Below are 15,197 nucleotides of genomic sequence, written 5' to 3'. Positions count from 1 at the left end.
ACTAAGTGTTAAAGGACTATGTTCATCAACAGGGGGAAGTGTGGACATCACTGTCTTGATCCTGAATTTAGTGGAAATGCTTTGAGTTCTTCTTTGTATGCATGCAATAACAATTAGTAAAGAAAGAGGCCATAAAATTGAAGAAGAGTGCAGAGGGGTAAATGGGAGGGTTCAGAGAGAAAAAAGAAAAGGAAAGAATATTATAGTTTAATTATCTTAGAAAAAGGAAACAGCTAAAAATAAAGGTTCTTTGCCAAAAACATCTTAGATCCACTGGAGTGCCGACAACATAGCACAGCACAGTTGATTAGAAGACAAAGAGAAAGAGCTTCTCAAAGACAGAAGTCAAGAGAAAGGATGTAACATGGTGATGATTCTGCATTCAGAACTTTGGTATTTACTATTTGATATTTACTATTATCTATGCCTTTGGGTGACTCATGTTAAGCTTTAAAGCCTTAAAGTTTTTACTAATAAAACAATAATAAATGGGCCAAGGAGATGCATACTATCTTGTAAATGGATTTTTAGAATCTGAATGAGTTGATGTCACAATGTCTAAAAATAGACAATATCCCTTATAAGTTCACATGGTAAAAGAAAGGATTAGTTCTTGTGGAAAACTATTAAATGGCAGTGGAGCCTTCAAAGGGACAACTGGATATAAGCTAAAAAGAGAATTGTGGTAGCCTAGCTTGTTTCTCATCTACTCATTCATGATATAAGTGGTTTATCTTACTATGAGGTCCTACCACAATATGCTGCCTCTGCCAATGGCTCAGAGAGAGAAGCTTTCCAATTGTGCATGAGAACATTCAGAATCATATGTCAAATAACCTTTAGTGCTTCATATGTTAATTGTATGTTTTGTAGACACTTCCTAAAAAACTCTGTAGGACTGGAAAAGTTGTAATAATTCAAGATGTTCTGAGGGAATGCCCTTTAAAACTCATTGTAGTAAACAACTCAGAAGTTTCAGGTGTTCTAAACTATACCAGACACACCTAGACAAAGATCTGACCAGTTCCCTGGAAGAAGTTTAGCCCAGCTGAACTGCCTGGAAGAGAAACTCAGTGATATGTCAAGTTGCCTGCACGTAGTACAGTGGTGTCCATCTTTCTTGATCCCTCACCGATGTTGGGATGGGGTGGTCTTTTGTTACAACTACCACTGAGTAATCCCTATTTCTGTAAGTAGCTCATCATCAACATTCTTATCAGGAACTTCAATAAAATCACACTAGTTCATGCATACACAAAAGCAAATGCTTAGGTTGGAGCAATAGCTCAATGCTTAAAACTGCCTACTGTTCTTCCATAGGCCCCAGGTGTGAGTACAGGAACCTATGTAAGGCTCACAACTACTTATAAGTTTAGGTCTAGAGGCTCTGAAACTCTCTATGGCCTTTTGAACATCTGTACACATGTGGCACAAGACACATACAAAACCACTTGAAGAAAAATTAAGACAAAATCTAAAATTCTGTTTTGGAGATTCTAGGTAGATAACTGGTGAAAATTAAAATATGTAATTCAAGCAACAAATTTATACTGAGCCACTGACAAAATTAAAAGTTGGGTTAAATGAAGACCCTAAGTCTCCTAATCACATTAATCTGCTTTTCCAATAGCTTCAGAGAAACAAAAGCAAAGTACAATAAAACTATAATATAAATGACAAAGATTTATTTGTGATTGAACAGCTGTTCAATGGATTTTTCAGTAAGAAACATATTTCAAACTGGCAACCACTTCTGCTCCTGAGTTGCATAGTACCATTTTATCACAAAAAACTGCATAGCTAATGTTGCTAAATTTGAATTAATCTATCAATGAAACTATTCTTTTATAACCCACTCAGCTTTCTAGAAAATTTATTATCACCTTATACATGCTATTGCTGTGGATATATTTGTGGTTAGCATGTTCAGCCTAATACTATCTTGTTCAAATTTTATGAGTGCATTGGGATTGACAGGGTACATAGCTAATTAGATTCAATAACCTAATTTTGGAAAATATAAAATGTTATATCAAGTATGAAGCAACATCAATAAAACATATTTCTTCTCTTAAATTAGTAAAATCTCTTTTAAATTTGGGTGAAATGTAGTGACTGCTTATTTGCTCACTTTTTTTTAAATAAATTATTATGCAGATATAAAAGTTTTCAAGTTATTGGTGCTAAACCATTTTAATTACTAATGCCTCCTTCCATTTTTATCTATTTTTAATGAGAGCTCCTTTTATTCATTTGGTTTTATAACACTTTCTCCTCAAACAAGATCCTAAATATATCTTCTATATTTTCTGGGAATCAACTTCATTATCATTTACTTTATAGATCTTAAACACAAGAGGGATTTAGTTGAGTTCAAACTTACTGTGTGAAAAATGAACCAAGACTCAAAATAAATTTACCACACCAAATTATCAGGTAATGAGGACTCTAACCTAGGTCAACAAACTCCTGCCCATGGCCAATGCCCAACCCTTTCTGTCCTGTAATTGATGAGGCTGGCAGTTGTAAATATGAATGGAATCTTTTGTTCATCTATACACATTATCATTTTGAGTTCTTAAGTATTTTTCAATTTGTGTGGTTACCTTTGATCCTTGGTACAATTTCATGCATTTACCTGTCTTTAAAACACATGGTGTGGGATGGGTTAAAGATACATATCCCAACAGGGTGTGTTCTGAACAAGCAAATCCAATACTTCCTTAAGCCAAGAAATGCAACCAATAAAGGAATGAATGAAACAAACAAACACAAAACATGAATACAGACATTCATTTTGCTGATAATATTAGGCTGGGAAAAACAAACAAGACAAACATTTTAGAGATAAGCATATCACAAGTATAAGAAATTTAGACATGCATGTGTCCTGTAGACTGCAATCTATGCATATTTAGTTTGAGGTACGTGTATTACTATGTGTGAGTAGCATAGCAAAAGAATGTGCATAATTTCTAAATCCTAAGCATCATTTTAGTGATTTGCTCCCAAGTTTTGTCATGAATTTTCAGTCAATAGTTAGAATAGCTCTTCTGAAGCTTCCATCAACTCAATTCCAAACTTGTCTGGAAAAGATTAACAACTGAAATAGAGATATAGATATTCAAAGTGATACTCAGAAAGTATAAGGAAAGGTAGTTTAATATGTATTTATTAATATTTATAATGCATGTGTATGTAATTTATATTTTGAGTATATATATTTGCATGTAATCCATATATAGTCAGTCAGATTTCTGACAAAACACATAGGAAAATCAACATAAAGAGAGGGATGGTTTATTTTGTATATTTTTGTCAGAATTCAGACAGTATTGCTTCTTAGAATTTCTCCATCTTTGTCCCTTTTAGACTTCATGGTAGTAGTCACAGATGCTGTAAGACTATTAGTTACTTTGTATATTTCCACTGTTTACCTTCCCAGATTCTGTCAATGGCCTTGAAGGGCTCTGTTCAAGGAACCTCACACTAATACATACTGCTGGATTCCTTTGATTTCTGAACCCTTGATGTAAGTAAGCATCAATGACCCCTTATTCTTTCATCTTATAGAACTAAAAAGTCAATGCCATGTAGATAATACTGCTCAATTCTATTGCCAGGTAAAGATTTAACCTGCTCTTTTGGACTACAACTTCAGTACCCGTCTCCCTTGAAAAGACTTCCCTAGGTGGCTTTTGGGGACATGTTTTGACTCTTTCAGGAGGAGTTCTCCTTTCAAACGAGTTTGAGTCTTTGTACATTGGAACCTTCAATGGGTGGATTGCCCAATGGGCATCTTTTCTATTGGCTCAGTGTAGGGTAGAGGCTTCTCTAAGTGTCACAGATCCTTTAACAGTTTATAGCCACTTTCTCTGTAACTGTCTTCTCTGGAGTTTTTAAACTCACTCATGTTCCATTCCTTGACAGATTACACATTTTTTTTATATCTTTCTCTTCATTTATCACTATAGGGATAAGTAAGAGCAATGAGCACCAATCATACCACAGCCTTGATGCTGTTCTGTCTTGAAAAGTCACTTCTAACATCAAGTTAGTTTTGAATTCAGCCTTACTCAAGGAATCAGGGCACAGGCAGAACATAGCACTGTTGTTTTTCTAAAATGGAGCATAAATGGCCTCCAACCTTGTTCCCAATAGGGTTCTGGTTTCTCATGAAACTTCATGAGCCCAGTCCCCACTGTTCACATTTCTGTTTCATTTTGGTTGTGCAAACTTCTACATGAATGCCTGTTAAGCTCTGTTTGTTGTGTTTTGAGGTCTTTTCTAGCCTGCAGCACTGAATTTTTTGCATTCTTTTGGAAAACCAGTCCAAAAATCCCAAGAACAAGTATGGTCATAGTTATAAAACCAATACCCTCATTTATTAGAAGCAATTTTCTGTTTTAATTACTTTCCTAGTTGTACTGGCAAAATCCTGACAAGATGCAACTTAAGCAAGGCTTTATTTTGGATCATAGTTCAAGGTTATATCTTGAGCTAGTAGTAGCTACATGGTACTGATTATAAACATGAGTGAAACAAGAAAGAGGATATAATAAGAATAACATTAAGGTTTCAAAATGTTGTTGAAGCCAAACAGTATGCGGTAGGATTAGATCCCATGCAAAGGAGTGATGAGAAGCCCTGGTATGAACAAAGGAAGCAAACAACCTAAATTGCAATGAACAGAAATGACAGCATTGTGGACATGCCAAGACCACAGAACATCTGCCAAGGAAAACAGCAGTTCTGGAATTGAGCTAACTAAAAGGAAAGGTCAAATGTGCCATAGCAGGCAGAGTTGGAAGGTCAGAGCTATTATACAAAACTATTAGAGTACAAATGATTCCTTCTGGAACCCCAGATGTTGGATATGGAGCTACAGAACTCAGTGTTTGCTCTGTTGGGTTTTGTTGAGTCTGTATCTTCTTAATGAGAAAGTCATGACAGTGGAAATATCATAAACTAGTAACAACGTGAGCAGTTAGGACATAGAGATAAATATATATGGGTGCTCCATTTGTTTTTATTTTTAGTCAGTCCGAGATCTCAGTCCATGGAACCATGATGCCAACATTCAAGATTGATCTTCCTAGAGTAGTTGAACCTCTCTAGAAATAGCCTCACAAACACACTAGGAAGTTTGTCTCTTAGGTGATTCTACATTTCCTCAAGTTTCCAATCTTTATAAACCATCATATAGAATATTCATGTCATGACAGAGAAGCTAATAAGAAAAGAAAGATAAAGAAGTCCAGAATCAAGTACCTTCTCCATGGACATATATCCAATAATACAATATCCTTCTACTAAGGCCCAACTCTTAAAGGTTCTAACACTTCCTAAGAGTGCTATAGGCTGCGATCCAAAATTTTAACTTCTGTGTCTTTGAAGAACACTTCAATACTATAGCAATATGTAACATGTTATGTTGAAGGATAGAACCCTAAGAAATTATGGCCTCCATTAAATGTTTTAAATTTTTAGTTAAACTTTTAATGAAAATGGAAGAAACACAAAACATTGATGACTATTTCCTCCTCATGTTCTGACTAATTCAATACTTGCACTAATTTTATTGAATTATCCAAAAGGTTAAGGGTATATTTTCATTCACTGAACAGTTAATGAGGCCTGGTGTCTGTTTTTATGATCTCGACATAACCTGTGCCATTCAAATCTATGCCAGCTCCCAAAGGCTATGGGACTAATTGTTGTCTCTACTGTCCAGAAGACAAGCAGCCCTTGCTTTTATTCTCCATTTATCAAAAACCACTCTCATTGCCCAGTGAGACAGTTTTCCATGTTTTCCACAAGACTTTTTTTCCAGAGGACGCTGATAGAGACAGACCTGTAAGGTTTCCTCTTCAGGAAGCAAATGTCATTGGGTTGCTTTGTTTCAGGGTTATTTGAAAGTTGAATACCTTCCTGAGGAATTGTTTCTACAGTGATTGCCAATTTTCTGCTTGAGAGGTTTATGATCAAATCGTGTCTGGAGGTTTTAGTTGGGATTCTTTCCACTACTGATGTCTAAGGACATTTCTGAGCGTATGTTAAATTTTTTTCTACAGTAGTTTACATTTACAATTTCCAGCATTCACCCAAAAGAATTATCCAGAGCATATGGCTTAAAACCCAATAGATTTAATTTCATGGAGGAATAAATGTGCATAAGACATTAAAATGGAAAGTGGAAAGCCTTTTGTAAAACATCAAAGAAAATGTAGGAAAACAGAAATAGTAATCTTTAAAGCTAGTCTAAATGATGTAAATATTCTGGTAAAGAATAAATTACATCTCCTGGAATTCAGCAGATACACAGGGAAAGGTTTAATGTAAGTTGAAATAAAAGCTATAATTAAACATTTCAATAAGCAAAATGAAAGACAAATAGTTTATTCTCTTCTGGCTTTTGCTTTTAGGCTATTCTATAAAAGAAAATTAACCTTTCTAATGTATACTCGTTACCTGTCCATGGGTGACCAGCTTGGTCATAGTATCCACAACAACTTTCCACATTCTCAGAACATGCATGTAAAGGGACATAATGAGTAGCATTTTTTTCTGAAGAATGTAATGATAGCAGTAATAGTTTGCATAGAATTAGCAAGTCTAATGTGGCATGAATTGTGCAATCAAAAGTCTACAAATTAAAACTGTACCATGTACCAGAATTCTGTAGAACAACCACCACAAAACACATTTACACATTTCATAAACTATGATCATTAATTTTCTTCATTGCATCTAGTATCCTAATTTCCTAGCAGAAAACAAATTGAATACAGATGTGGCTTCATTTGAACATATCAAAATCATTTTAACTTTTGTCTCCATCTGCTCTGTGCCAGAAGGTACATGTTCTATTTTACATGAGTGTCCACTAAGGAAACAGATGCATAATACATGTAGAAATAACATATTAATCAATTTATAAGTCATTTAAGTCTGGTTAATCTAAACTCAGATCATTCTGAGGATATTAATGCAATCATTATACTTGAATATCTATCTATATCTAGATATAAATATAGATAGATAGATAGATAGATATAGATATATATGTGTGTGTATAAATATATATATGCCTATTTCAAGAGATCTTGTACACATTAAGAGGTGATTTACAGTGAGAATTTCAACACATATATTACACACAAAACCTTTAGTATGATTGTGAGTTTTCAGTAATAAGTGCATTGAAACATAATGTTATATGTCTAAATAGTAATGTTCAGATTTTTTAAAATGTAATTAAGATGACATTTAACCAATCATAACTTCCAAAAGCTATCAATTCCTTTTCTTCATATTTCCTAATGGTTTCTTACTGAACTACCCCACTTCTTAAGAACTGAATAAAATCACAGATGACATATATGCAATACATTTTATTATTTATTCACTTATCAGGGGACATTTAAGTTGTTTCCACAAGTGGGTCTCCATTGGTAATGTAATAGTGAACTTTAGAGTGTAACATCTGATCAAGATACTGGTTTTATTTCTTATAAAAATACCTCAAGTTGATTACTGCATTATATCAAAGTTATTTTGAAAATATTTCTGATGAATTGGCATAATTATTTCCCAAGCAGTTGTACCAATATATTCCCCAACTCCTTCTGTACAAGCATTCCATTGTCTCACTATTTGCTTCTTAATACATATTGCAATATCCTTACCAGTGTGGGTGGTTTTTTTAACTGCAGTTTTAACTAGTACTCCTCTGTTTAGTAACTTTGAGCATGTTCATTTGTTAGGCTACACTGAACAACTGTTTAAGTCTTTATTTCATTTACAGCCTTACCAGCTCTGTCATTGTTGAGTCATATAATTTGAATATTAATTCTGAGATACACTGTTTTACAATGTGTTTGCTCATCAATGTTAACTCTTTGTTATGGAGACAGTATTAGTTTTATATAATTTCAGTTCTCTATTTTTCATTTTGTTGCCAATATTTTTGGGGTCATCTCTACATAATCAATGCTAATAGCAATGCATTGAACTTTTCTTGTGTAATTTCATATAGGAGTTTGGGGTTTATCAGATATTGTGTTTAAATCATTAATCTTTATTTGAGTTGAGTTTGGGGTTTGGTGACTAAATTGGTCCTCTTTCACTTATTTCTATGTGAGTGTGCCATTTTCTAAATTTTTTTTAAAAAATGATTATCCTTTCTCCATTAGTTTTGAAACCCTAGTCAAGGATTAGTTTTATTTTGGATTTGTTTATTCTGTTTCAATGGTCTACGTAGCTATGTATCTACTTGTAAGCTGGTTTTGTGTTCCAGTTATTGTAGTGATATATTGTGTACCCTAATAAATTTGCCTAGGGATTGGAGGACACAGCCAGCCACTAGATTAGACATAGAGCCTAGACAGTGGTGGCACACAGCCTTAATTCTATCATTCAGGAGGCAGTGATACATCTGGATCTCTGTGAGTTCAAGGCCACACTGAAAACAGAGCCATGCAGTGGTGGCACACACCACATTAATCCCAGTACTGGGAAGCACACATGCCTTTATTCTCAGGAAGTGACATGGCTGGGCAGAGAAAGGTACATAAGGCGTGAAGAAACAGGAACTAGGTAAATTCAACTGAGATCTTTTTGGGTGAGGACTCAGAGGCTTTCAGTCTGAGGAAACAGGATTGGTTGAGGACTTGGCGAGGTGAGGTTGGCTGTGACTTGCTCTGCTTCTCTGATCTTTCAGCTTTCACCCCAATAACTGGCTCCGGGTTTTTTATTATAAGATCATCTTAGATTTGAACAACATGTTATTGTAGTTTTATGATGTGTAATTGAAGTTTGAGGTATCTAATTTTGTTATTTCTTCTTCTATTGTGGTTATTTACATTCACTCAATCTAGGTTTTTCTTAATCCTTTTGATGGAAATTCTCCGATGATTTGATTTTGAGTTTACTTTTTCTTTCTTATGCTTGATTTCATCTACTTTCAAGTCTGCACTGGAAACTTGAAGTTCAATTACTGTTTTCTTTAACTTCATAATTTATTTAGGACAAATTTAATAGTTCTCATGACTGATTAAATTCTCACTATGTTTAGACATGGCTATCATAATGTGGACATATAAACCACATATCTCAGTTTCTATAGAATTTTGTTTAAAGTATTTATTTTGTGTCCTTATACCTGCAGTCATTTGAAAGAAGGCTTATGAGAGAATGATAAGTTAGAGAGAAGATTTTTAATCCTATGTACCAGCAATCCCTAAAAATAATGTGCTAGATCTCTATCACAGTAGAATTATCAACATGTAAACTTCTTAAGGAAAAAGGCTAAGACTGATTTTACTGCTGAATTAGCTGTACATAATTGAATTCTAGAATCTGAGCTAATTGATTGTTCAGTATAATACCTTTTCATGTCACTTATTGCAAGTGAGGCCAAATACCAGAAAAAATCTAAATGATTATCCAGTTTTAGATAATAACTCAAAAAAGGAAATGCTTGTAGTAAAATTTAAACATGTTCAGGTACTTTCAAAGTATTATTAATTTCAATTGAACTAATTCAGTATAGGATTCTAGAATGGAATGATACTTTTGAGACTATCTTAGCCAGCAAAGCTTAAAACAGTTAATGCAATATTAGCTTCATCTGAGTGAGTCAGCCTTTTGGAGAAATGCAGGGTAATGTAGAAAATGTGGTTGGTTTGATGTTTCAGTCCTTAAGATGACTAGCTAAGTGTATTCTGTTACAATTCTACAGAGCTAATCTGATGAAACTACAAGAGAAGTTGGTGCAAACTCTTTATTCATTTGAAGACATGGAGGAAATATGTGAAAGTCTTATTTTATGGGACTCTGGTATCAATTGTGTTTTCACACAAAGTGAAGACACAACCTAAGATATCTGATTCCCAAGTCTAAGGGTTTAAAGGATATTCTACAACTAATGATTTACTGTGGGAAACAGATTTCCAGAAAGAGAAGAGATGTTATTTCCTATATCAAGAAATAGTTCCCTAATCAATTTTAATGACATGATAATAGAAAAGAAGCAATAAGAAAAAAACCTCATCCATAAATATATAGGCAACTCTGTATAAGGCTGGTAGGATTTGTGTTTCTGGAAAGAGAAATAAGGTATTACATGAGACATGCCTGCTTTCTTCAATGATCACATTTTTTTTAACAAAACCAATGAGTAGATAGAATCAAATATAAATAAATCCAGAAAATGAAAGTAGAAATCATTACAGTAAAAAGCATATGAATTAACTAAAACCTCCATTACATGAAAGCTAAAAATCAAATTTATACTTAATTCAAATTCCTATTTTCCTTTGAAACAATATGACAGCAGAAATCATCTATATTCTCAATGTGTGTGAAAAAGTCCAACTTTTACTCCTAAAATATTATGATATGATAAATTTCTATCAAATTAGTGAACACACAATAAAACCAAGGTCCTAAGAGGACAAGTGGAGGCAGGAGGAATTGGAAAGACAACCAAGCTTCTCGAAAGGGTTTGCTCATTGACTATTAAGTGTCTGGGTTCTGCTTTTCTTTGTCTTCATGGCTTTGAAGCAGTCACATTTATTTCTGATCCTCAAATTGTGGCCCATCTGATGCTAATTTGTATTTTACTGCAATAACTAAGCTTTCCTTCCAACTACTATTTCTCTCCAAGCAGAAATTTTATTTTTTCTTGAGAGAGTATCATCTCAGTCAGTTCAGGTATAACTGGACTATTGACATTAGGATCTACTCAGTGATCTCTGGAACTCCTAGATACATTGGAGAAACCAATGAACTGATGAGATATGCCTTTTGAACAACTCCTAATCAGGCAGAACCAAAATAATATGGAGGGGGAAGAACAACACAAGAAGTCCCAAAAAGACTTTAAAAAATGCCACGCCAAGGCCTGTCCATTGACCCCCCAGCACTGGGGTCCTTCCTCTGAGCACCTGCGATACTTGCAAGTAAACTTTTACTTCACTGTATTCTGAATACCTTTCCTGTCTTTCAGTTCTTCAGTTGATAGAGAGAATGAATGCACCAGTGTAGCTGGTATTGTGAAAACCTTGATCTTTGCAAGCACTGGACTGAAGAAAAGAAAACGGTCCAGAGGAAAATACAGGCAGGGACCTTTTAGATATAGGCACAGGCAAGGACTTTGCAAAAATGACTGCAGTGGCATAGGACAGGGTCAGAGGAGCTGACAGAAGCAGAGCCATGAAATTAAAGACATTTCTACAAAGCAAAGGAGACAGTCACCAGAGTGAACAATCTGGAGAAGGGGAGACAGTCTCTGCCAATTATACACCTGACAGAGATACAACCAATACAGAACTCCAAAAATAATACCTCAAACAAATCCTCTAATCGGTAATGGATTAATGAATTGGATAGACAGTTCCCAAAGAAAGCAATACAAAATACCAATAAATATTTGAAAAGGGTCCTGCATCCTTAGGCATTAGAGGGAAAAAGTTAAAGTGCCTTTGAGATTCGGTATGAGCCATCATCAATGGCTATCATCAAGGGGAAAAAAAAAACCATCAAATTTTAGTGGGAACTTAAGGAGAGAAGATCCCTTGTATGCCAATGATTGGAATAGAAATTGGTACTGTCACTATGAGAATTAGTGTGAGGTTTCCCCAACACCTAAAAATGGTTACCATATAGTTCAGCTTCCATTCCTGGGATATATCCAAGAATTCTTAAGTCAACATATCACAAAGATACACACACATTTATTGCTGCACAATTCACAATAACCATGAAATAAAAATAAGGTAGCAATCAATAGATAAAAGGATAAAGAAAGTGTGGTACATATACACAGTGGATTTTATTCTGCTGTAAAAATGAGTGAGATCATGAAACATGCAGGAAAGAGATCAAACTGGAGATCATTATGTTAAGGGAAACTGGGCAATCTTGTGAAGACAAATATTTTATTTCCTTTTGTGTTTAAATAATATAAAATATATAATTATAAGGTATTACATAAGCATTACAGGAATTTGTATAATATGGGATATTATATAAATATTATAGGATATTATGCATAAATATTGTAGGTTAGTATATATAATGGAAGAGAAGGGGAACTATGAGTGGGGTAGTAATGGTCTAAAGAAAGCAGCAGAAAGGAGCAAAAGAGAGTAATGGAATGTATGTAACAGAAGAGCCGAAACATAAACTATTCGGTGGAAAAGGAAGGAGATCAACAACCTAAGAGAGATGCCAGAGAATGGCATATGGATGAATGGTTGGGATAAGAACAACGTTGACACTGTATATGTATAAAAAGACCCTAATGTCTATGTTAACTTTAAAAATGAATTCCAATTTTTGGGAATGACATTAAAACTGCTATTATATAGTTATAAGCAAATAAAATGTCAACCTTTCCATTCCTGTTACAGAACATTATTTGATGAGTACTTGTGGAGCCCCACAAAGGTTTCCTAGTGAGATCTGAGTTTGCTCAGATGCATCAGGGATGGCTTGCCCATGTGCATCTCTCTTATGTTGTTGATGCCAAGTATTTGGAATGTTCCCCAATTGGCTGTGCTGGGGGAAGATATTTTTGCTCCACCCCTTGGCATTCTTTTAAAAGCCCATTAGTAGAAAGAGAAGGGGCTGGTGGGTTTTTACCCAGGCCCTCCTGAGGCTATCCTGTGTTTCTGTCTGTCTGTCTCCTCTGTATTTCTATTTAAATCTCTTATCCCTCACTCCTCAAGAGTCTATGTGGTAAAAACATGTGGGAGCTGGTCTCCCACAAGTACTAGACTCATTTTTCCTATAATAAGAATTCCATTAAAAAATATTAGGAAAACATTCTACTTATGCTATTGTTATGAAGTGTGTGTATGTGTGTGTGTGTGTGTGTGTGTGTGTGTGTGTGTGTGTGTGTTTGAACTTTTGTTTTCAGAAATCATCCTAGACACTTAGAACAGTTGACAACCTAACATGGAGCCTAAAGAGTAACGCCTCTACTTACCACATTAAACTTTGTCAGTGGAGGAAAGGCAGTTGGCAGTTGACACTTGAGTGTTCAGCTTCTCCCTGCCAATAAATCAGATTACTCAGTGAGAGCTGTGTGTCTAGATGCATGTATTATACACACATTCAAGATATGCAGAGGATTGTACAAGTAAATGAAATCTGAGTTTGCCCCATTTCCTCAGGCACACTCTTTTCTTGGATTAAAAGCTTCACCATTCAAACTCTGTTGGATCAAGATTAGGTACTATTATTATCAACACTAAGATCTTAATATAAATAACTCTTTTCTAAACTTTTCCTCTGATACCTCAAGATCAGGCATGAAAATAAAATATGAATGTAAACCTGAGAGCACAGCTGTAGCCACTTGCTCTGATCATTCTCTCAGAGTTTATTTTTGACTCCGAGTCCTGTACATCACATTCAGTGGGATAACTGGAAATCTCATTGAGTCCAAGCTTTCTTGCAGTTTCTCTTCTTGCATGCCTGGAGCAGATCTCAACTACATGTTTAATTAGTTTTCAAGTGGCATTGATGCTCTTGGTCACACTGTGGGAACTAGTACAGGGCCCTCCATGGAGGGATATGAGGCTGAGTGGGAATGTACACAGGTCAAGGTCTAACAAGAATAATTCTTCCAAATCTTCTGAAATTGGAAGAATGCAAAGGAAAAGTATAGCAAATGAAGTGATGCAGAGAGAGAGAATGCACTTCATTCCCAGAAAGAACTTGTGTGGCCACAACACATTTATTCTCTTGAAATGAGGAGGAAGCATGACAGACTCTCTACAGAGTTTGTTTTAGTATTGAGACTGTTGATAACACTCATAAACTGAGAAACACAGATGCACACACCGTGTGCTTGTGCGTGCACACATGTGTGCATGTGCATACACACACACACACACACACACACACATACACACACACACACACACACACACACACACACACACACACAAAGAAGACCTTCAAAGTTGTATTAGTCATATGATAACACTTTCAAGGAAGAGTAAGACTGGCTTTTAAGATGATCCAAAAATGGTTTGAAAAAAAAAACTGGGACTATATGACACTGGATAAGTAAAGTGGGATAAATGCTTCCACATGGCAACCATAGGTCATGTGACTTGACATCCCAGATGGCACCCAAACTGGGGAATCTGACGCCTGCTCCAGTTATCCATGTGTGCTACAAACATGAAAGGGCAAGGAGTATTGCCTTTAATCTTTCAACTACTAAAAATTTAAAGATGGGTGAAAATGCTTTAAAAATTTATTCAAAAGTATTTACTGTTGACTGAGATATGGCAGCTGATGTCCTTTGAATTTGTTTAAGAAATATGTTCAGTTATTTCATTCTTTGAGGCATGACACTGTCACTGCCTAGGTCCTTTACAGGGTCCCAGCAATGTGTCCTTAAGAAGTCAAACAAGTGCTTTTGTTTCCAGCAAGAGTAATTGGAAGCTACCAAAAATGGTAAAGGTTTTTTGATGACAAAAATTATGATTTTTATGGCACCTATAATATATGCATATAATCTTCATGACTTTGATTTATTTTGGGGAAAAAGAAAGAGATCTCCTGAAATTTTAAACACTTTTTCTTCTCTTCTACTTAGTTTAGACAATATTCATATTACCATTGACTGAACCATTGGAAACAGATTAAAAATCTGTAATAATATGCAGGTGGAATTTACTGTTCTGCATTGTGTATTAAAATTATTACATCATGATGGTCCACTAAGCTTACTCTTTGGCACTGACCTTTATTAGATGTGTTCACATTAACTATGTAAAGCAAAAAACAAAAACAAAAACAAACCTCTCTAGTTCCATGTGGATATAATGCAGCCATTCTTAAGGTCTGTGAACTTCCTTGGCTTTACACACACTTGATCCAAGGAACTTCACAAGTATGCAAAGATTCTTGGGTGGGTAAATGTTCTCAAACCCTACAGAAGCTGGTAAGGACCAGGGACAAGAAAACTACCCAGTCTAGTAAAAAATTTTCAAAAGCCTGGAGGGCTCTGCACATATTTTTTATTAGTTTTTTAAAATTTTTATTATTTAGAAGCTTTCTATTCTTTTTACATACAAACCACAGATCCCCCTCTTATGAGTTCACACCCATATAAAAACAGGCATGGCTATGCATGACTATAATCCCAACATTTGGTGGGGACAGAGATAAGC

The sequence above is a fragment of the Onychomys torridus genome, chromosome 19, assembly GCF_903995425.1.
Source record: "Onychomys torridus chromosome 19, mOncTor1.1, whole genome shotgun sequence".
Taxonomy (NCBI): domain Eukaryota; kingdom Metazoa; phylum Chordata; class Mammalia; order Rodentia; family Cricetidae; genus Onychomys; species Onychomys torridus.
Note: the sequence above shows the minus strand (reverse complement) of the source record.